Source organism: Typopeltis vanoorti, chromosome 4 (assembly GCF_054136105.1).
Source record: "Typopeltis vanoorti isolate ZY-2024b chromosome 4, IOZ_Tvanoo_1.0, whole genome shotgun sequence".
Classification (NCBI taxonomy): domain Eukaryota; kingdom Metazoa; phylum Arthropoda; class Arachnida; order Uropygi; family Thelyphonidae; genus Typopeltis; species Typopeltis vanoorti.
In genome coordinates, this window is record NC_143552.1 from 161,457,176 (window position 1) to 161,482,571 (window position 25,396).

The window sequence follows — 25,396 nt, forward strand, 5'->3', positions numbered from 1 at the left end:
CAAACATTTAAAAATTCGCGAAAAAAAATCTTCTATATTGCCAGTAAAGTGAAAGAACCTAAAGTTGTATTGTTCTGTGACACTGATTTGAAGAATAAAAGGCAGCAAATTTACTATTACTAAATAGATTCATTGCAAAGGCTGATTTCTGGTCATTTCAGGATTGATTATTTTCGCAAATGTGAAATTAGTTTTTATTTTTGGGAAAATACACAATAATTGTGCAGGAAAAAAAAAAATCAAATATCGTAGGACAGTAAAGGAAATTCCAAGTAACACATTAAGTACACGTAAAGTCAAAGGTTGCTCCACCACAGTTGACCCGTTAAAGGATGTAAAATCGCCGTTCAGGGATTAACGGCGAAGGGGTAATTGCATGATAAAATGTAGAATGCGGATGAAGTTTTGATCTATTAAAACTGAATTAGCAACTATGCCGCGGAATCGTGTCCGGAAGCAGTGCAGTATTTTTGTTTTATTCAAAACGTATATAATTACTTTTCATCTTCAACAAGAAGATGGGGTATACTCCTTAAAAATTTAGGAAAAAAATCTTTAACAGGTAAAAGATTAAGTGAAATGAGGTTGTCCACAAGGGCTGACACCGTATTGCTTTGAAACCGTGGATATAAACAAATTAAAGGGGCATTACTTGAAGTATCCATTTCTCTTCATGAAACACCTATTTCTAAATTAGAGCTCTTCATTGGCTGATCATTTTGACAATTCAGAAACAGCAATTTTAACAGTTGTGTGGGACAAAATTTTACAACGAATAAATGCAGAACCGGCGCTAGGATCTTTGGCGCCTGCATGCATTTCTATCTAAGCGCCCCTGTAACGATCTGGGTGTGTGTGGTTCTTTCATGATAATAAAAATTTAAATTATTTGAAATTTCTTAAATAAATTTTGACAGAACAGCCACACGTTGGTTCGCTAAATGTAACAAACCGGGGGTGTTGACTAGGCAGGATAATCGTTAAAAACCGGAATATTCAAAAAATTCTCAAAAGTTAAAGCAAATTTTAATAAAGCTACTTCACTTTAATCGTTGAATATAATGATACAGGGATTATAGCCTTCTCACCAACCGGAATCGCTAACAAAATTAAAATGAATTTTAATTAAAGTTAAAATTTATTTCAACTAAAGTTTAAAAAAATTCTTGCATTTTACAAGTTATTAAGAATTTAGTAACTTGTAAAATTTTTTTAATAATTTTTATAAGTGGAACTTTTAAATTTTATTTAAAATTTAAAAGTTCCTTTTAAATTTTAATTTTAAATTTATTTTACTTTCCCATGGCGTTTTTGATGGCTGTTTCAATGTTAAATTTTTTACAAACTTTAAAAGAATTGCCCAATGTTTGTAAGAGAATGAAAAGAAATTGTACATTTCTTGAATAATTGAAAAGAAACTAATTGTATCTGCATTCACTTTGGCCGCATCGTTAATGATTAAATTTAAAGTATGAGCAGCAAATGGCACGTAAAAAGCTCGAGGATTTTTGTTCAAAAGGAAATTTTGGAGCCCATATTTTTTTTACCGTTCATATTTGCCGCATTGTCATACCCTTGACCTCGAATGTCTTCAATGGGGATGTTTCATTTTTCCAATTGTTCCATTATTGTTGCACATAAACCACGTCCTGTGGAACCTGATATATCTACAAAACCTAAAAACTTTTTCCTGATCTTGACAACTCCATTATCACAAGAAACAAAGCGAATAATAATGGTCATTTGTTCTGTTTACTTGCATCACGTGTGCAGTCTAAAATCATGGAATAATATTTAGATTTTCGAATTGATAAAATTGAATCCCAGATTGCGTTACTTAAAGTTTCCAATATTTCCTTTTGTCTGTCTTTACTCAAATAGTGTTCTCTATTGTTTCGTTGTAGGCAGGGCCGGCGGAAGCGGGCATGCAGAGCTAGCGGTACATGCGGGCGTCGCTACGAAGGGGGGCGCCGGGGCACGGATCATAAGTTCATTTTTAAGAAACAAAATTTTTATAATAAAAACAAAATATTCTTAGAATGATCAATATTAAAATAAATAAAGCCGGATACACCGAATAAAAATTTTAAAAAATTGTATATTGTTGCCTCTTTGATCAGCCGGCTGTTTACAATTTTGCAGTGAGAATGTGCAGATTGTTGTGTCTACTGCAGTCTATCTAAAGTGAAACGGTGAACGGTTTTTATGCACAGAAACGAATTTTCGTACAAAACATTTGTTGCTAGTTAACCAGTCATGCTACGAATCTCAGGCTACTGACAGTAGCGCAGTGCGGACTATTATTTCGTCTCTGTGTCGTATTGTGTAATAATTTCTTGTGGGTATAAAATAGAAATGAAATCAAAAATTAAACAAAAGTTATCCGGTGCACAAAATCGTAAGCGTCATGCTGCGAAAGAAGCAGATATTAAGAAACAAACTGGGGCTCTTAATAAATGTATTGAAATATTCTGATGCAGATTGTAACCAACTCGATACATCAGAAATCAGAGTTGACGAACCGCGCACATCATCCAGTTTGCATGAAAGTATTATTGCAACTATTGAACAAGATAACAAGACGCATGATTTTAGTGAAAAACAGTTAAGAGAAAATTTATTTGTAGTTGACCACTAAGTTAACACGTTGTTAGTCACTGTAAATTTAGAAGATCCAGGTGAATGGGAAAATATTGATGAAAAATTACGAGTTGGTTTAATTGAAATGGGGCCTGTTCAAAAGAAAAATATAATATATCGCAGAGATACATATGGTCGTAAATTTGGCGACACGTATTATAATAGAAAAATGGAAAACGGAGAGCTCGTACCAAGAACATGGCTCATTTATTCCGAAACTTTAAATTCTGTTTTTTGCTTTTGTTGCAAACGTTTTGCACCTACTGAATTAAGTAGTCTTGTAGAAGGTTATAACGATTGCAGAAATTTAAGTAAAACTTTGCATAGACATGAGACTAGTTTAACTCACATGAAAAATTTCTTAAAATGGAAGGAACTTGATAAAAATTTAATGATCAAAACTACTATTGACTGCGGACTCAAAGCATGTATGAAATGGAAAAGAAACATTAGATGAGTGTTTTAGAAAGCTTGATTGAAATTATAAAGTTCCTAGGTAGCCAAACTTTAGCTTTTCGCGGATCATCTGATAAATTATATGAAAGGAATAACGGCAATTTTTTAAAATTAGTCGAACTGTTTGCGAAATTTGATCCAGTTATGGAAAAATCATGTTGAAAGGACCCTACAACCAGAGCCGGCGATAGGGTCTTTGCCGCCTGCATGCAATTTCTATCTAAGCGCCCCTGTAACGATCCAGGCGTGTGTGGTTCTTTTACAATAATAATTTAAATTATTTGAAATTTCTTAAATAAATTTTGACAGATTTTCACGATCTAACGATGAGATTATTCTTATATTATATGGGAAAGAAAATTTCATTGTTAATACTTTTAATGTCTTTGCGGTAAGCTAATTTTAGAAATTAATGAAAGAGCAAAAAGCTATTTATTATTATTATTATTATTACAAAAACCTCCATGGAATCAAAGACTCATCGTGGGAGGTCCACTGTTATACACACAGTTTATCATACTGTGCTTTAAATATATTCACTGTCTCTGCACACACCACACTCTAGGGCAAAGCATTCCAATCACTCACCACTCTCCATGCAAAAAACCTGCTCCTCACTCCCTCCTTATACAGCTTCCAGGAATGACCTCTTGTTCTCCTGCTATCCTCACCCATTCTGTGCAAAACCTCCCCGACGTTAATCTGGCAATAACCACTCAACAGCTTATATGTCTCAATCATATCCCCCCTCCTCCTTCTATCCACCAATTTCTGCAAATTGCATTTTGTCAATCTGTCTTCATACTCTACATTCCAGAGACCAGAAACCACCTTAATCAATCGCCTCTGAACTTTTTCCATTGCAATTTCATCTTTTTGAAAACCAGGTGATCAGATTTGTGCACAATAATCCATATGTGGCCTGATCAAAGCCTTATACAAAGGAACCATAACATCCTTACTTCTACATGTCAATGTCCTCCGCATCATTCCCATTATCCGCTGTGTTGTCTTCACTATTTTAGTAACATGTCCCCGAAATTTTAGATCCTTGTCTACAATCACTCCCAGATCTCTCATTTCCTCTACCTCTTCCAAGATATTCGCACCGATTGTGTACTTTACATCCCATCTCTGCTTCCCAAATTTCAAAACCTTACACTTTGAGACATTGAATTGACATCCCCACTTATTTACCCATTCAGACAGTGTATTCAAGTCCTCTTGCAAAGCTACAGCATCCACACTACTCCTGATAGCTCTGCCCAACTTTGCATCATCTGCAAACAACTGCACATCACCATTCAGACCTCTCCAGATATCATTTACATACAAATTAAACAGCAATGGACCCAAAACAGACCCTTGAGGTACACCACTAGTAACTTTCCTCTTCTGGGATATCGCTCCTCCATAGACAACTCGCTGATACCTATCAGACAACCAATCTCCAATCCAGTGAACCAATCTACTGTTCAGCCCCATCCGTTCCAATTTAATTACCAGCTTGTCATGTGGCAATTTATCAAACGCCTTTGCAAAATCTAAATATACCACTGTATATGCAATACCCTTATCCAACGCATTTGTCACTTTATTATAAAAAGTAAGCAGGTTGCTAAAGCATGATTTTCCTTTAGTAAATCCATGCTGGCCACCAGAGTATTTTTCTGTTGTCAACCCAATTCTGAACTTTATTCCTAACTAACTTCTCTAATACCTTGACCACAACTCCAGACACACAGACTGGTCTATAATTCAAAGCCTTACTCTTATCACTTCCCTTATGAATTGGAACAATTTTACCTTCTTTCCACTCTTTTGGAACTTGACCCAGTGAGAGACTCATGTTGAAAAGATATACAAAAGCTGTTGTTAACTCTCTGGCACATTCCCTCAAGACACGTGATGAAATAGCATCAAGTCCCACAGCCTTATTTACATCAAGTCTATTCAATTCCTCATATACCTCCTGTTCACTTACTAACAGTTCCTCCTCCTCCTATTCTCCCACTACTTTCAAGTTCTGCATGATGTCACATTCGCAAGAGTGAAATACCTTTAGAAATTGCTCATTAAATATCTCAACTATATCCTCCGCAGCGGTTATCATTCCTCCGTTTTCACCAATCAATCCCATTCTACCATAATCATTCTTTCTTCTACTGGCGACATATCGAAAAAACTCCTTAGGATTTTTTTTGGCCGCTTTAGCTAACTGCTGCTCATACTGCATTTTTGCTACCCTTATCAAGCTAGTCACCTTCCTCGCCTGCTCTTTGTACTTCTCATGCAACTGGTTGTTATATATACTCATTTTGTGTTTCTTCCATAATACCTTCTTCTTCCATATTGCATACCTTATCTCTTGATTCATCCATTTTACACCCACTCTGTTTACCCTCTTGACCCTCGGAATACACTCTGATATTGCCTCCACCAAATAGTTCTTGAGTTCTTCTTTCCAATTTATTATCTCACGCTGTTTCCTGAGCTTTTCGTAATTACCAGTCTTATAATTCCACATATATCCCTTTCTAACAGACGTCCTCGAATGACTGGTCACCCTACACGTGATCACTCTCACCAACTGGTGGAAGATTTGACACCTCATTTATAATAACATCATCTGATGAGATGATCAAATCCAATACTGTTGATCCTCGTGTACCCTCCGTTACGTACTGCCTAAGGTAATTATCTTTCAAAAACTCCAAAAATTCATTTTCTTTACCCCCAGATGCAGTCTCTTGCTTCCATTCTATATCACCATAATTAAAGTCGCCCATAATGATAACTCGTTTCTTGCTAGCTAGGCCAATTTGCCTATACATTTCCTTCTCATTACCTTCCATATTACCAGGTCTATAGCAACACCCAACTAAATATTTCCTCCTGTTAACTTCTACCTCACACCATACGGCCTCAAAACCGTGACCACTATTTGCACCTTGCAATTCCACCTTAGATGGGCGCAACTCATCTGCTACCATTAACAGTACTCCTCCTCCCTTTCTTCCCTGTCTATCTTCACGAAAAATATCATATCCGTTCATCTCTATTCCTGTCAGGATGTCATCGTCATCTAACCATGTCTCACTTATACCAACAATTTTGGGGCGAACAGACTCGAGCAAAGCAACAATTTCGTTACCCTTATTTCGAATACTTCTAGCATTAGTGAATAAACATAATAAATCATTACTGCTTCTACAAGTCCTAAGAACATCACTCCTGCGATGTAACTCTTCAATACCTTCTCCTGTCACTTCCTCTATATTACCACCAATTCTACAACTTTCTTCACACCTAAACTCTTTCCACCCATCCAAAGCCATCTCAATTTGTGTTTGTCCGCTTACACATTCACTTCTAAATTCAACACCTCCATGTTTCATAAAGTTTCTCCACGTCCACCCTGACCCCCCCCCCGTTTCCCTGTTCGTGTTGTACCTCCACTCTCTAATTTACTTCATTCATAATACTCACTTCCCCATTTGCAACTGAACAAATACCTCTCCCTACCTTACTTTTTTGCTCTTTCATATCACTTCCCACCACCTCAGATATATTCATTACAGTCATTACTTCTCCTGCCAGTAACAATCTCTCCAGCAGACTCACACCAAAACCATTTAAATGCAGCCCATCTTCTTTGTACAATTCCATCCGTCCCTCAAATTCCTCCCACACATTCACAAAATGCACTCCATTCTCCTCACATAACTGCGCTAACATATCATTCATAATCTTTGCCCGCCTCCTCAATTCATCACTATCATACCTTGGCAACACACTGACTACCTTTCCTACCACACTGTTATCTTTTACTCTCCTTAATAATCTCCTTATGTCCAATTTGGCATTTTCCTTGTTCCCATCCAAATCATTTGTTCCTACTACAACCACCAACTCTTATTATTATTATTATTATTATTATTATTATTATTATTCCTGATACCTCCAAGGAGTCCGAAGACTCATCGCGGGAGGACATCTTCAACTGTCTCTACACCTTACCTCTACTACGAATCAACGCCATCTACCGCCCACCTCCAACACCACCACAACTAGTAATTTTTGTTTGTAAATTGCGTGTGTTCTGAAGGGCCGATTTGTATGTATGCGGGATGAAAAACCCTGCTACCTCCGTATGAGATCGGCTAACTCACCATCGATTGAAATCGACCAGATAAAGATTCCTCCCGTCGCGACGAGAATCGAACTTAGGCCTATTCCAATCGAAGGGCGCAATGTACCGTCGTTCTTCCAATTGCGCTACGGAGGCGCTAAACTCTTGTGCTCTCTTACTCCTCATGTCCAACGCTTCAATCACTCTCTCCATTCTACCAACAGGAAAACAAACCTTGTGCATCTTCTCATTCACCACACCTCTAATAATGGAATCTCCATAGAGAACCACTCTTGAATCATTTGATATATCTTTCGCATGCCCATCTTTCCTTCTGTTCTTATTCGTTCTTCCATGTATGTCTCTAATTCTTTTCATCTCATTTCTCATGCAGTTCATATCTTGCTTCATCATCATCAACTCTGCTTTCATGTCCACATCCAATATATATTCCTGTCTGTCATTTTCATGTAGTTTCATATTATGTCTTTGGATATTTTTGCTCGCGCAGCATCTACAGCAATCCTCACAATGATGTTCTGGCGAGGATATCCAACGATAATTAACTGACCCATTTTCCTTCTCTTGAGCAACATTCTGATCCTGTAATGGAAGCTGCTGATCATGTATTTTAGGAATGTTTGGCATAACAGTAGTAGGCCTGGATGTATCCCAAGACATCATCATCATCATGGATCTACAGTCTTGATGTGAAGAACTGGAACAAGGTGAAATTGCAGCTCCAGGTAATAAGAGCGAGACACCAGGTTCGATATCTTTTATCATACTTTGTGCAACTTGAAGAGAAGTAGATAATTGAGGTGATACAGAACAAGGAACTAATATTTGATTATCTGTACTTAGTCCTGATTCTATGTTATTTGAGTGAGTTTCAATTAACTCAACAGTATTAAGAATAGGCATCGTATTCATTATTGGGATTGACAATGAATCTTGGAGCAAACTGTCAAAAGATGCCAACGCCTGTGATTCCTCAATTTCTATTATTGTATCTTCACTTTGTTGTGATCCTTTTACCAACACTGAACTCTGGATAGATGGAAATGAGTTCTGAGTTGGACTAGGATATATATTTAAATTAGAAACAGAAATCTCATTTAATGGATAATCAGTTCCTGACAGTTCTAACCTTCCTTCACTTGTGAACGACTTTATTGACCTGTTGGTATCTTCTGGTGTGTCTAATTCATTTACTTTTGATGACACATTGGCCTTCATGCCATTACTGTTAGAACCACGAAGATATCTACTTCGAGGTCTTCCTCTTTTCTTCTTAATTACTGGTGGCAATTCTGTGCTGCGTTTTTTCTGTTGCACCTCAGCAAGTAACAAGGCCTGGTTACTTGAGTCATGTTCACTCTTCTCCTGAATATCAATACTGGAAGTATCCCTCTGTGCAACTTCTGTACAGATCTCAACATTCAAACTTTTAGCAGCACTAAGCAGCGTGGCAAGTTGGTCCTGCGAAATGATCACTTCACCCTTGTACATAAAATCTATTATCATTTTTAAATCCGTGTATTTTATATCTTTGAGAATAACAACTTGATGTTTACAAGAGTTTTCAAGAAATATGTCATGAAAGAAAGAACTGCAGGCATACAACACTATTTTGTGTGCTTTAAGTCTCTTACCTTCACATACTAAAGTCACATCGACAAAAGTTTCAGTAAACAGTAACTCATTAAAAGTAGTTAGTACATTGACATGGTGATTATTCCTTCTTAAACAGATCTGCTGAGCCTCCATCTTCATAATCTAGTAACAATTTTTTTTCTTTTTTAAGATAACCAATAACAAGTTGTAAAAATGAAACTAGCACCTAAATTGTTATATCTTTACCAGCAATACAATGGTTCATAAACGTATAAATTAGGCCTAACTCGACGCGTACACGAAACTCCAATCAGTGAAAAATGACACTGGATTACTGACTTTACTCACCACATTAATGACCTCATTTATTCTAGGATGTCTGATTACCCATATAATATCAATATAATTGAACTTCTGCACAAACTAATAATGTAAACACGAGAACTGAAAATTATCCGACATTAACTAACACGCCGCCACCTGGGATAATTTAAACAGAAATGTTTGGTATTTTTTTTTTTTTTTTGAAAAAAGATATAGCCCAAGACTAGCATTAACAAAATTTTACAATCTTATGGGGCTGGTATTGATTCAGAAAAATTTATTGGTGAAGTTAAGCAATTTTTAATAATAATAAAGGAAGAAAAATTTTCAATTAAAATATGTACAAATTTATAAACGATGGATTAAGGTCTGCTTTTCCGAACGTAGAAACAATTCTAAAAATACTTTTGAGGATGCCTATTTCAAATGCAAGTGCTGAAAGCTCATTTTCAGTGTTGAAACGAATAAAAAATTTAAGAAGCAACTTGCACCAAAATAAAACAAGTGACCAGTCGTTATTACACATTGAATCAGATGTAATAGACTCGATCAATTATGATATCATTTTAGATATATTTGCTAAAACCAAAGCCAGAAAAAAAACTTTTAGTCATTATTTTCCTTTTTTAATTTAAATTTGAACTGATTTATATATATATATATATATATATATACCACCATTACTGATGGCCATTTCTCTATTCGCCACTTGTGGACCCGCTTGGTCGCAGTAGTTCTGCTCCAAGAGAAAAGGGAATACAAAACTTGTGCCAAAATGAATCCTAAAAGTTCATCTACTTGTCTGGGACAAATTGATGGACTCTGTTATCTCCCTTAAGACTTGGAAGTTTTAAAGCAGACGAGAGTTTATCCTTATAAGTAAAAAACAAAACAAAAGCAAACACGGTTTGAATATGTGAACGAGTCAGGAAAATTCTAAAATCCAAACTGAAAGGTCAGCAATATAAGAGCAATCAGTACACTAGCGGTATCTGTAATCAGACACAGCAGTGATAGTTGACTGGACACAAGTTGATTCGGATGCACTTGATCGTAAGTCACTAAAATTAATGACAGTAAATTATGCCTTGTAATGCAGCGATGTAGATCAATGTATGGTGGTCGTCTTAATGTAATGTATGGTTTATAAAAAAAATCAGCTAACGCCTTTTATTCCCGTATAGGAAGTAGGCGAGGCCGTTTTAGCCCTATCTAACCTATCAGTCTCCACTGATAGTCAGAGATAGCTGGGTCAAGGCTATCACTAATTTAATCGTCACCCAATGATGAGACGGCTCAACAGGCGCTGCCATCGCGTGGTCCCTAACTCTAATCCAATATTTTTAATGTGTGAAAATAGTGTAGGTTCGACGATCGATTTTTTTGAGTTTGCGGGACAAAAAAACCGAGTTTCCGGAGGAAAAACTGGCTTATCCGTGCCAGAGATCGACTATCTCGAGAACGGACTGAAAAAAGGCTTAGAAAATGTTCTTCTAGTCGGTGGCTAGATTTGAATCCAAGTCTTCTTTCGTGCACGAAAGTGCTGTGGTGTGCAGACATCATTTCCTCTGAGCTACATAGGCTTCCTGTGTGGCTTATTGACATGATAATATGAGGAAATATTAGAGTAGAAAAAAAAATGCATGAAATGCAGACCAAGTATAGTATAGTATAGTGTTCTGGAGATTGAATATAAACAGACTTGGAACAAAAAGACAAAAACAATTCAAATTTTCCAACAGTTAGCATACATATACTAATTTGATTGACCAAACTCTCATATATGGATTCAATATAAAAATGCTATAGGTATGATAATAATAATACTAGGAGTATTTATGAAACATCTGGAAAAGCTGAATCTCCCAATTATAACATCATCTCAACTACAAAATGATCCTATTTGGGATATTATCTCATATCGTACGATGATATCTAGCCCTTAGGATAAAACACGAATGTTAATTGGAGGTAGGAAGATTAATAATTAAAATAATAATCCTGTCAAGAGTAATATGTTAAAGTACCTTTCCATGGCTGATTCCGATCGTGGGCAGTGTATACCAGACAATCAACTGTCGATTGAGAGTGGCAAAATCCGTATTGCCAATGACTATTTATCTCACGGTGATGAAGAAGCTTGCTTTTTTAATCATATTTTGAAAGAGCTGAGATCAGTTCAATTTGGCTTTGTTTTGTTGATTCACTTTTTTTTTCCATCTTTTTTTGGACATTAAATGTAGACTTTTTTCTATGCATTAATGTAGATGATAATTAAGTAGGAAAGAGAATAAACGAAATAATGAGTTTTAGTTCTGGAAAACAAGCGTTTTTTATTTCTATTTTTTAGTACAAAAGAGAGGATGCCATGAGGAATATGTGTCTTGTATATATCCTAGATATTCATGAGGCTTGTGATTTTTTTCTCGTGGAAGACTAGGAGTGCCACTGAGTGAATGTCCTGGTAATTTTTACCTCAGTCATCATTGTACGAATAGAAAAGGAAAGTGGTAATACTACGTAAGCCCTGTTTTTGGGCGATGTTATTATAGTACCATCTGAGAGTGGCAGAAATGTTGTTGGTGAAAAGTCGTTAAAACAAACAAATCGGCCCTTCAGAACAGACGCAATTTACAGACAAAAATTACTAGTTGTGGTGGTGTTGGAGGTGGGCGGTAGATGGCGTTGATTCGTAGTAGAGGTAAGGTGTAGAGACAGTTGAAGATGTCCTCCCGCGATGAGTCTTCGGACTCCTTGGAGTTATTATTCCTGATATAATAATAATAAATGGCCTTAGCGAGGCATCAGAAGGTTATACTCTCATATTAACAGGGAAGAGAGTTTACAGCCTTTGGCACTTTTAGAATCTGCTTTAAATACATTGATAGTTTATCTGTAGTTGTCAAAAGCTGCAATGTATGCTGAGCATATTTCTGGAGTTTTGCTCTTGAGCCACTCGTGGTATGATTTTTGTTTTCTTGGACTACATTGCACTTGTTATATAACCATAAGTTTGGCTTTGGCGAAGTATTTTGAATGGACTGAGGGACGAGGGCCTTCATTCAAGCGAGGATTGCTTCTTTTATTTGATCTGAGGATGTGTTTGGATCAGAAGTAGAGAAACAGTATTCAAAGCATTGGAAGAAGGCGTACATAAGTCACAGAGCTCATCCCTTTGGTAGCCTATAATTCCAACGAATGCGAGACTGAATTATTCCTGAAGAATTATTCCTGAAGGTTGTTCAACGGTGAAGGAAACTTGGATGAATTTGTGGTCTATGTTATAAAGAGATAAGCTGAGAGCCATAGTGAAATTGGAAATGGATTTGGAAATACTTATTATAATTATATTGAAGTTATACTTATTATTATTTTTTTTATTCTCATTTAATATTACACTATTTAAAGCTGTGTAGCTAATTCTAATTATTTTCGACTAGAGACTTATTTCAGATGGAAACTTTCCCCTCTTACTCTTTTAAAGAAATTTGTGGTCTCAAGAAAATTTAATGTGTCTATAAAAGTAGAGGTCGCGACTATTGTAATAATTAGTAGACAGATGTTTTGTTGCTGTGAGCGTCTCAGCGCGCTTACTTCGAAATTTTCACATGTGTGATGTATATTTATGGAAACATGATATATCTCATTGTTGTTATTACACGTAATATTGAACGTGTTGTATTTTAATTAAATTAGAAATCAATGTATACTTATAAAGTTAAACATTAGTAAATATATTAGAAGAAAGGTATTAGTAGTTGGTAGGTACAATGATTTGTAAGCTCGTTTATTTATTTATTTATTTTTAATTTACAAATCAGAAATATTTTTATTCCTATATTACCTTGACTTTCAAGTGAAGAGGACATTGATACATGAGGCGTCAGGGATTGGCATTCTGTTTTTAGGGAAGGAGAAAGCCGAATTTGAGGGTCAAAAATAAACAAAATCTATTTTGCTGAAAACGTACCCGTAATGAAATTTCTCAAACTACATATTATTTTAATCGGATTCCCCCCCCCCCCCCATCTGTGAGCCCACAACTTTTTAATGCTAAATAGCACTCATTTATTCGATGTGTTCTTTCGGTCTTGCACTGGAGAGACAGCATGATACCTGTTTTTAGATTTAATAGTGTAGCAAGATCTGTTACAACAGATCATCTCTGTCTGTACTAAAGCTAGTCTTTAGTGGGCTTCGTTTTATTGCCTAGATCAGGGATTCTCAACTTTTTCCAGTGGCATACCACTATATTTAATTCAAGATATTAGATGTACCAATAAGGCAGTGACTCACGTTTATTCTCACCATTAGCTAAATTTAAGAATACCATCTGCACATTCAGCCAATGGATGTTTTTGCCAGTTTTATGGTAAAATATCTCCAAATGCCTACCATAGGGTGAGAATCCCTGGCTTAGATCATTGTCACTTACAGGAATTAGTGTTATTAACAGCAACCCCATTCATGTATTCCTATGTTTTTTTTTTTCCCCTCACTGTAATCCTCCCATAAACAGATTTGTAGTATTTCACTTAGTATTGATAACAGCTGGGATCGCAGCTGAGGAAAATGGTGACTAGACATCACTGCTTGTGTTATAGCCATGTGTAAAGGAATTGATTGTACATATTATTATTATTATTCAGGCCTCCATGGAGTCAAAAGACTCGCTGTGGGAAGTCCTTCCTAGGAAACACAGTCTATCATACCACTCCTTGAACTCATTGACCGTTCTTGCTCTCACTACTCTATCAGGCAATGCTTTCTATGGTTCATTCATGCAAAGAAACCACTCCTCAGCCTCTTGCTCACAGCTTCCTTTCGTCACTTCCAGGGATGGCCCCTTGTCACTGCTCCTTCCTGCTGTTCCATCAAGCGAAAGAACTCCCCAGTGTCAACTCTGTAACTATCTTTCAACAGTTTAAAAGTCTCAATCATATCACCTCTCCTTCTATCTCCAAACTCTGCAGTCCACTTTCTCTCAGCTGATCCTCATAACTAGCATTGTACAGTCCTGAAACCAGCTTTGTTATCTGCCTCCATAACCTTTCCACAGTTAATTTATCCTCTTCAAATCCTGGGGATCAAGTTTGAGAATAATAGTCTACGTGTGGTCTGATCAGGGTATTATACAATGGAACGATAACTTTCTTATCTCTACAGGTCATTGTCCTTGCAGCAATCCTCTGGGTTACCTTCACCACTTTTGCAATATGTTCCCTGAATCTCAGTTTTCTGTCAGTCATCATCTCCAGATCTCGTCTCCCCTACTTCTCCAATCGAGTATGCAGCCTCCCATTGATGTATCCCAAACTTTAAGACTTTACATTTTGCTGCATTAAACTGACACCCCCATTCATTTGCCCACCTGTCTAGTTTATTCAAATCCTCTTGCAGGGCTGCCACATCTGCACTATTACTAATAATCCTTCTCAGCTTCACATCATCTGCAAACAACTGAATATCCCCTTTCAATCCATTGACAGTGTCATTGATTTTTAATGGTGGTGTACACAGTGAAATTGTTCAACTCATAGTATATTATGTTTACCACTATGGATGGCAGAAAGTTGAGAAAGAAGCAACTTTTCTTTAAGAAGTACATATGTGGGGTGACACTTTCAAAAGTTGGTGAAGAGGAATAAAAATTTGTCGGGCTTCAAATATGGAAAGGGTATCACCTAGTAGGAAGAGTACAAGTTGGAGTTGAACTCCTCAGTTCAACTTGAGTTTAAGTTTGTGTTAATAGATTTAGAGTGGAAGTTACCAGTTCTGAACAGTGGCTGTGGAATATGCAAGCTTCAGAATATGAGTGTTCATATGGAAAAGAGAGTGGATAGAGAATTATTATTAGGTTAATAATCAACCAAATTGCTCTTATGTACTGACTCAACAATTTTTTAGGGATGCTCAGGGCTATCACCCAGAAGTGGGAAATATACAATAGTTAATATGTCTGACATCCATGTTTTTGTTTAAAAAAAAAGTTGAGGTAACACCTTGAGCAAAAGACAAGAAACCTAATTTGTTGAATGCTAAGGGAACAATATTTGTAATATTTTTATGCTAAGAAAGATTTGTGATTAGCATTATGTCACAAAATAAATCTTATGAAGAAATCTTCATGCTGTTAAAAGTTATACTGAAAGTAAAGTTTTATTTCTCAAAAAAAAAAAGATGGAGTGCTTTGGGGCATTGAAATTAACCAAGTTATCAGAACTCCACAGAAGAATAGTTTGGAGGTCAGAATTTATAATTGTAGAAGTTAAAGACAGGAATGTTGTGGTCTGTTATTAGCAGAACTATGGATTGGATTTGTAGTCATCTTGAGAAGATTATTGATATAGTATGAAGAGTAAGAGAATGCTATCTTAAGGTCACACAGCCTGTTTATTAGTGAGAACGTATGAAGGCTACCTTTGGTGTTACCAAAAACTTCACAATTCCTAATGTTGTTTTGAAAGTGGTAAAATCCTTTGGAACAACATCTAGCTAATTCAAACTTCTTACTAAATTAGGTTGATGTGGTTTTAAAATTCATTATAGAATACTTGAGGATGACATCAGACTAACTCACAGTGACACGAACATCCATTTATGGAGAGTGCTGAAGTCCTGTTGCATCTGAATCATAACAGTGGATTTAATATTCTGAAAATTTGGGAGATTATGATCTTGAGATGCATCATTTAAGTGTTATTCCTAGGCAGCCATAGAGTGACAAGACTCATCAATTCAAGCCAAACTCTTTGCAGACTACAGTACCTATCCCACAATCACCATTGGTACATTCTGTTCATCCATCAATCTCCATGTAGAAAAATCTAATTTTTTACTCTTTTACATGCTCATTATACACATGTATAATGGGGATGTCTTATTCATTTCACATATTAGTGCCTCTATAGTCTACTCATTGTGCAACCTTTCTCCTTCAGTTATAAAGATCTAGGTTTGAATCACATTTGGAGTATGAAGAACCTTTTTTAAGACTTTAGTTGAAGTTGAGGTATTTGATCTTATATGAAAGGAAACCCCTACAGTTTTTCCTTCATGGAAACTTGAAATTTCCATTGTGCAAAACATCCGTAAAATAAAATATAGGAAAAGAAGGGCCAGAGAACAAGAAATCAGCAGATGTTGACCTCATAACCTTAGTTTTTCTGACTGGCCAATTATAACCAGTCTCTCATAATTTCTCATATTTTCATGTCACAATCTTAAGATAATCATTTACTACTGGAATCTTTCCACTGATTTCATAATCACCTTGATATCTTGTCAACTAGATTGTGGCTAGAAATCTAGATGTGGCTTTAGTGCCTTATACAGTAATCATGTTATCTTTCTGTCAACCTGGTCAATAGTGGATAGTGTATCTGCTCCAACCAACAGGCTATGGATATGAATCCCACTATAGATGTGGGTGTTTGTAACTGGTAGAGTAGTTCATCGCTTAGTGTGAGACCACTGCCCTATTTATTAGAGGTCGGAAGCAGTTTAAAAAGTTTCATGTTTTGTCTCTAGAGCAGGGTTTTTGGATTATATACAAAAAAACAACAACTTAATCTTGCTCAGGATACTAATTAATCCTATTGATTTACAACTTTTTTTTGCCAGGGTTAGGAGTTGCATGTAAAACAAAAAAATTGTCAGTGTTCTGAATTATGTAATTTTGAATAATTTTCACAACTTTTATAATGTGTCCATTGAACTTTAACTTCTTATCAACTATCATGTTATCCTTTCCTCCTCAAACTCCTCAGGCAAAGTAACTTTATGCTTGATAACATTGAACTGATATCTCCATTTATCTACCCACACTACCAGTCCATTCCAATCTTCATATAGCACCGTTGCATTTGACAGTCTGCTATTAATTTCTAGTTTAGCATCATCTGTGAACAATTAAATATCTTTCTCAGCCCGCAGTGCACTGCTTGTTGCACTTTTCCTTTAAGACATCACTTTATAAAATAACTTGCTAGCATTGCTCAGCTAACCATCTCTATATCCAAACTGTTCAGCTACTATCCATCCCTAATTTCAGTTTCATCAGCAGGTTTGACATGTGATTTATTATCAAATGCTTTTGTGTATTCTAGAAAAATTACCATGTAAGCATCTCCTCTGTCCAGTGCATTTATCATCTTATTATAAAATGCAGTTAGGGTTTTGAAACATGACTGTCCTCTACAAAACCATTGCCACCCTATAAGTAGGAGACGCCTTTGTTCAAAGTTATATTTCAGTGCCCCCATAAAATAGAATTTGCAAATTAAAATGAAATTAATTTCAAGAAATTTTTATTTATTTAGTATCACAACACAATAAACATTTTGGACTTTGGTATATATGATATGTCATTTATTACATATTTATCCTCCTAGCTTTAGCTGCCACAAAATTCTTAATTAAATCTTTTATATTTAAAGTATCAATAATATAATTTTCTATTGATATTATTGATAAATCGATAAGATGTTCTTCGGACATTTTTGATCAGAAATAATTTTTTTTTATTAATATTAGCTTTGAAAAACTACTTTCCCTGGATGCTATGGATGCAGGTAACATTAAATAAATGTACTACAATGGCAGTATTGGGAAACATATCAGTTAATTTATTTTCATATATATAGTTTAAAACAGCATGGATCACATATCAACACACTGATATCGACATATTGAACATGTTCAAACCTGCTTTGATGCACCACTCATGAAGTGGCACATCAAAGCAAAGTGGCCAATTGGTTGTTGAGTTTACTGTTCTTTTTTTTATCACCTTACTGTTTATTTTAAGGTGTGCAATATATGTAGTAAAGTTTTACTTCATGAATAATGAAGTAAATGCCACCCCTCCTGATCAGATGCCTTTGTGTGGGGCACAACCTGCACAGGGTGGCCCTGTACAAAAAAATGGTGTTTGGAAAGATTTTGTTCTCATGAACTTACTTTTATATCCTATATCTAACCAGCCCTCTAGCATGGTTGACATCACAGATTTGGATTCTTTATGCAGTGGTGCTATTTTGCCCTCCATTAATTCTTTAGGAATGTTTCTGAAATTATTAAACATCCAAGTTGATGGAAGTCTTAACTCCTTTAAACATTCTTTTAATTACAGTAGAAGGGATGGTCAGTTTCAATTCACTGATCAGAATTAAAGGTGTTTTAATGGCGATTTAGATTAAAGATTTTCCAAAGGAAATGGTACATATCACAAAATTTCTGCTTAAAACTACCACCCAAAAATTTTAAATGATTTAATGTATTTTGCTAAAATTTTATAGATATTTTTTAGCTTTAAAATAAATAAATATTCTTTTGTTGTATGTTGTTATCTGATTTTTATTATTATTACTATTATTACTTGACACCTCCAAGGAGTCCAAAGACTCATCGAAGGAATGCACCTACTCTACAATTCTATCTCCATCAACTACAGTGAGCTGCATCATCTACACCAACGGCATCTACTGTCCACCATTACCACAAATATTTACAGACAATCACAAACATCCATGCCCATAGCAGGATTCAAACCTGCAGCCTTTTGGCTGGAGAGTTGACACGCTAACCACTTAGCCAACCAGGCCGACTTATTTAAAAGAAGTGTTATGTAATTTTTTTTAATCCATAGCACTTGACAGATATGATGATTTATATACATCATAAAATGCAAACTTTGTTGTCTTTGCTTGAAATTGTAAAAAAGAAACGTAAACTGCATGTATTACTGTACGACTTGTAAGACAAACCGTTATTTTCAGTACCACTAACAGAGAAAAATATTACAACAGAGATACACATATTACACTAATTAAATACATATTTAAGTAGGCAAAGACTGGGATACCTGGCCAAGAGTAATCGGAAAATTCGGGTATGGAGAAAGCAACGAATGTGGTGAAAGACTGCTAAATTTCTGCTCAAATAATAGACTAACAGTAACCAACACTCTCTTTAAACATCTAAAACCCCAAAGCAAATGGGCATGGATATCACCAGACAGACAAACCAAGAATATGATAGACTATATTATTGTAAACCAAAGATGGAAATCAAGTATCCTAAACTGCAGATTGTGGATCAGACCATAAGCTAGTATTAGCAAACCTAAGGATAAAGTTAAAATCTGGAAGCACTTTTAGAGTCAAAAAGAGACTGAGACTGAATGTAAAAATCTACAAGACAACAATATTCTAAGAAAATATCAAGTAGAACTAGATAAAAACCTGAAGGAACTACCAAAACAGAATATAAACATCGAAGAACATTAGTGCAAATTAAAGGAAATAATATTAAATTCGGCAGAAAAAACAATAGGTTACACAGAAAGAGAAAGTAAAAAGGATTGGATCTCGAATGAAGTAATTTGATCGCTTAAAAGGTTAAGCAGTCAAAGGAAAAGCATGAAACTAAAACAGAACTATAACAGAAATGAATATAATAGATTAACCAGAGAAATTTGAAAACTAGTTAAAAGAGACAAGAATAACTGGTTAGAAGAAAAATGCAAAATGGCAGAAAAGCTGTCAAAAGAAAATAACCTTCATGGATTATATAAATAAATAGACTAAATTAGGAAGACACAGACAACAAAAATTATAATGATCAAAAACAAAGAGGGACAACTAATTGAATGTAAAACAAAAAGAATGGCCAGATGGGAAGAATACTTCAAAGATTTATATAATAAAAACAGCTCCCAGGATATTACGATTCCAGCCACTGAAATGGAAGAGGAAACAAATATCTTTACCAAAGAAATAATAGCACACAGCATAGAAAAACTCAAAACTAGGAAAGCACCTGGCATTGATCAAATAAATGCAGAATTCTTAAAAGCAGGAAAGGAACAACTTTTGGAACCATTAAATACATTATTTGAAAGGATCTACAAAAATGAAGCAGTGCCTACGGATTGGACCAAATCAGTCATAACTCCTATATACAAAAAAGGAGATAAAACAGAATGCAATAATTACAGAGGCATTAGCCTCCTCAGTATTCCAAGTAAGGTTTTTATGAAAGTACTCCAAAAACAAATTCAGCCATATATAGAACTGGCACTAGGAGAAGAACAACCTGGTTTCAGACCAGGGCAAAGCACAATTGATCAATTATTCACCTTAAGACAGCTAATAGAAAAGACACTAGAGTACAACCAAAGTTGCTACATAAATTTCATAGACTTTCGTCAGGCATTTGATTCAATCCGTAGAAGAGAACTATGGAAAACTATGGAAGAATTTGGAATTTCCAACAAAACCATAAGAATAATAAAGAATCTATATGAGAAATCTGAAAGTGCAGTACGAATGGAGGACACCTTAACCAACTGGTTCCACACAGAGAGCGGAGTGAGACAAGGATGCAATGTCACCAGACCTATTCAATCTTACACTGGAAGAAGCAACCAATAAGGCCTTAAACAATGAAGACTCCGGAATCAAAATATATGGGAAAAATTTAAAATTTGCAGACGACATTGCATAACTAGCAAGCACAGAAGAAAATCTATAGTGAATTTCTGATAAAATAAAGGAGTATATAAAATCTGGATTAAACATAAATATAGACAAAACAAAAATTATGCAAATAGGAAAAAGAAGCACCAACTGAAAATTGAAATTGATAGTAAGAATCTAGAGCAGGTAGAAAACTTCACCTACCTTGGAGGAGTTATTGAGTACAATGGCGAAATTATAAAAGATATAAACAGACAAATCAGTCAAGCATCCCAAACTTTTGGACGACTTAATAAAATATGGAAGTCAAGAGACATCAAACAAGTAACAAAAGTAAGAATCTATGAAACAATGGTCCTCCTAATACTCCTCTATGGAAGTGAATGCTGGAATCTCAAAAAGGTTGAAGAGAAAAAATTATTAGTTACTGAAATGGGTTGGCTAAGAAGATTACTTGGAGTATCTCTGCTGGATCGACTAAGAAACGAAGACATAAGGAAACGACTAAAACAAGAAATAACAGTAATAGACAAAATCCAAGAAAGAAGACTGCGATGGTTTGGCCATGTGACCAGAATGGGAACAGAAAGACTACCATCTAAAGCCCTGAATACAACGATGGAAGGTAAAAAATCCAAAGGGTAGCCCAGAATTCGATGGATAGACAAAATAAAAGAGGACCTAAAAACCAAATCACAACAAGCGACACCAAACTGGACAGAATTGTTCAGACTCTAAACAGACAGAAGTGGAAAGAGTTCATTCTGCCTCATCATCATCATCCACATAGATGATGGAAGAGAGAAGAAGAAGATTATTGTTAAGAGAGACCTCTAGGGAGTCAGGGACTCATCGAGGGAGGCCACTTACTACATGCACCAGCTGTCATATTGTTATTATTAATCAGGCCTCCATGGAGTCTAGAGACTCATCTTATTCTTGAATTCATTCACACTGCTTGCACACACAATATCCAATAGCAATCTATTCAAATCATGCACTTCCCTATGAGAGAAAATTCGGTTGTTTCATTATTAATTTTAATTTTAATATAGCTTTTTCCATTATATTTGGTATTGCTTTTGTGGTTTGAGGTGGAGCTTTCAATTCACACAGTATATTGATTAACTTTGTTCTGTTGATTTGATCGTATGCTTTCTCATAATCCAGGAAGGCCACATATATATATATATGTTGGCAGGATAATTCTTAGTGGTATTCGTTTTCAGCTTCCAAGAATACCCTCTTGTCCTTTCCCCACCCCTCCATAAAATGAAAAATTACATCAACTGAAATCCTGTATGACCCTTTCAGAAGTTTGTAAGTCTCAATCATATCACCTCTCTTTCTCCTGTTTGTTATGTCTGCAGTCTACAAATTCTCAATCTGTCTTCCTAATCAGTATTCTACAATCCTGATATCATTTCTAACCAGGAGACCAGACATGCGCACAATAGTTCAAGTGAGGTCTTATCAAGAATTTGTAAAGAGGCAAAATGACATCCTTATCTTTATATGTGAACGTTCGTTTCAGCATTGCAAATCTTTTGAGTTGTATTTGCATTCTTTGCTACATGATCCCTGAACTTCAACTTGCTATCTACTAACACTCCAAGATCCCTATCCTGATCAGTTTCTTCTAGCATAATCCCACCAATACCTCTATAATGCGGCATTGAATATCTAATCATGCCAAGAGCATGACTTAATATTTACTGACATTGAACTGGCATCTATTTACCCATGAGCACAATTGCAATTAGTTCAAATAATTCTGCAAATATTGCATATCAGCTGCATTTCTGATTACCTTGCCTATCTTTGCATCATCAGCAAATAGCTCCATGTCACTTGTCAAATCATTCCCATTATCATCAATGTATTGATTGAATAACAGTGGACCAAGAACTGACCCTTGTGGTATAAAACTAGTTATCTTAAATCTTGCAGACTCCTGTCTCAAGTATACCACTTTTTGATATCTGTCAGTCAACCATCCTCTTATCCATGCTAATATTCTATAATCCAAACCCATATTCTCCGATTTATTCAACAGTCTTCCATGCTGTATTCTGTCAAAAGCAAAATTTAAAAGTATCCATTCCCCTTGTCTAATTCAATGGTAACATTATTATAGAATGTGAGCAAGTTGCTAAGCACATGACTTTCCCTTAGTAAACCAACGCTGTTCATTGCAAAGAATGATTAAAATTAAAAAAAAAATAAGAATTTAGATGTATGTATATACACTTTTACACTCCACATTTTTCTATGGTGTTATTATTAGAGTCCAAAACTGGTTTACATTCAAAATCTGATTCTTTCTTAGGTTAAGGGATATTACATCCCATTGAAAACTTATATTGGAACCAAAAGGCATCTGTTCAAGTTGATGACATTATTACAGACTCCATTAACATCAAACGAGGAGTAAGGCAAGGATGTGTGCTGTCACCTCTTCTTTTTAACATCTACTCAGAAGCCATATTTCAAAAAGTCTTGGAAGGAAGAAAGGAAGGGATTAGTGTAAATGGTGAAATCATCAGTAACATCCGATATGCCGATGATACAGCTCTTCTGGCTGACAATATTCAGGATCTTCAAAATCTTTTGGAGCTAATAAATGCAGAGAGTGAAAAAATGGGATTAAAAATAAATATCACCAAAACTAAATTCATGGTCATAAGTAAGAAACCAATTCTTAATTTAATACTTTCTTTAAATAGGAAACAAATAGAAAGAGTGGCAAAGTTTAAATATCTCGGATGCTGGTTAAATGAAGATTGCAATCCAGAAATGGAAATAAAAGTTAGAATTAAAATGGCAAGAAAAAATTTTCTCTTGATGAAATCAACACTGTGTAACCGCAGTTTAAACTTAGAGCTTAGAGTACGCATGGTTAAATGCTATGTATGGTCTGTACTGCTGTACGGTGCAGAAACTTGGACCTTGAAGACAACATCAATAAAAAGACTTGAAGCCTTTGAGATGTGGTTATACAGACGAATGTTAAAAATCCCATGGACAGCAAAAACGTCCAATCAGGAAGTACTGAAACAAATGGGGAAATCACGTGAACTTTTAGATACCATAAAAAGAAGGAAAACTGCATATCTTGGTCACCTACTTCGTAATGAAAAATATAAGATACTTCAATTGATTATAAAAGGGAAGATAAATGGAAGAAGAGGACAAGGAAGACGAAGAAAATCTTGGCTGGCAGATATCAGACAGTGGACTGGTATGAACTCTGAGAGACTGCTCAGAATAGCTCAAAATTTGCCAAGCTGGTCGCCGACCTCCGATAGGAGATGGCACTCAAAGAAGAAGACATCCCATATCGTTTCTTAGCCGAATAAGAAACTCAAAGTGTTTCATGCCGAATATAGTAGAAACTATATAAAGTTCGGCGATTCCAAGCGTAAGCAAATACCTGGATACTGCAGTAACTGACCCCAAAGGTAGTGCAAGCAGGCAACTCATGTCTAAGGTGGAGCAAGCTCCGATCACTATTCTTGATATTTACCCATAGTGTGGGTAAATATCAAGAATAGTGATCGGAGCTTGCTCCTAGGAGCTGTATTTCTGTTCAACATTATGAGAGAAGGTCACTACCCAGACCGGTTTTGACCTTTATTGAGGTCTCATCTGTGAGTAGGTAGACCTAGTTAATATCAAGTTTGTAGCGAACAGAACTTACAACCCTTCTATGAGTATTGCCGAGAGGTGTCCTAATAAATTATTAGATATATGAAGAGCCAAAGGTTTCAATTCGGCGACATATGACTTGCTTAAGTTAAGGGATATTACATCCCATATCGTTTCTTAGCCGAATAAGAAACTCAAAGAGTTTCATGCCGAATATAGTAGAAACTATATAAAGTTCGGCGATTCCAAGCGTAAACAAATACCTGGATACTGCAGCAACTGACCCTAAAGGAACTTACAATCCTAAAGAAGGGTTGTAAGTTCTGTTTGCTACAAACTTGATATTTACTAGGTCTACCTACTCACTGATGAGACCTCAATAAAGGTCGAAACCGGTCTGGGTAGTGACCTTCTCTCATAATGTTGAACAGAAATACAGCTCCTAGGAGCTAAGTTCACACTATGGGTAAATATGAAGAATAGTGATCAGAGCTTGCTCCACCTTAGACATGAGTTGCCTCAGCTTGCACTACCTTTAGGGTCAGTTGCTGCAGTATCCAGGTATTTGCTTATGCTTGGAATCGCCGAACTTTATATAGTTTCTACTATATTCGGCTAAGAAACGATATGGGATGTAATATCCCTTGCCTTAAGCAAGTCATATGTCGCCGAATTGAAGCCTTTGGCTCTTCATATATCTAATGATTTTTTCTGCTTTTCACTTTGTGACCCAGTCATTTATGTTTGCATTTTCACACAACATATTGTCCTCTGTGCCACCTTTTGCATTACTGATGCAGCAATTTTTAAATGAGTGTTCTACAAATGTTTGGTATTTTCTTCAAAACAGTTGACACCCATTCTGTAAGTTTTGATTCAGGTGCTGTCTTTGTCTTATTAGTAGGTGTCAAAAATTTCTTACAACATGAACTTGCATTCCTCAAACGGTTTATTGACAGGGTTTGCAGGTGACAAGTAATGCCACAACCAATAATAACGAAGTCATAAAGCTCTTCAGTCAACTTATTCTTTAACTGCTCAGATAAATTTCCAGATCAAGAACTAGCATTGTTGGGTAATGTGGATGTTATTATTACAT

General features: G+C 35.7%; 1 protein-coding gene across 1 annotated transcript in view; it reads left to right on the forward strand.

The window, feature by feature from the left end:
- The first annotated feature begins 12,761 nt into the window (after positions 1-12,761).
- Cdc45 (cell division cycle protein 45) overlaps positions 12,762-25,396 on the forward strand; it is a 309,294-nt gene continuing 296,659 nt past the window's right edge. Inside the window, exon 1 of the mRNA XM_090392057.1 lies at positions 12,762-12,930. The gene's annotated coding sequence lies outside the window, so the exon portion shown is untranslated. The remainder of the gene's footprint in view (positions 12,931-25,396) is intronic.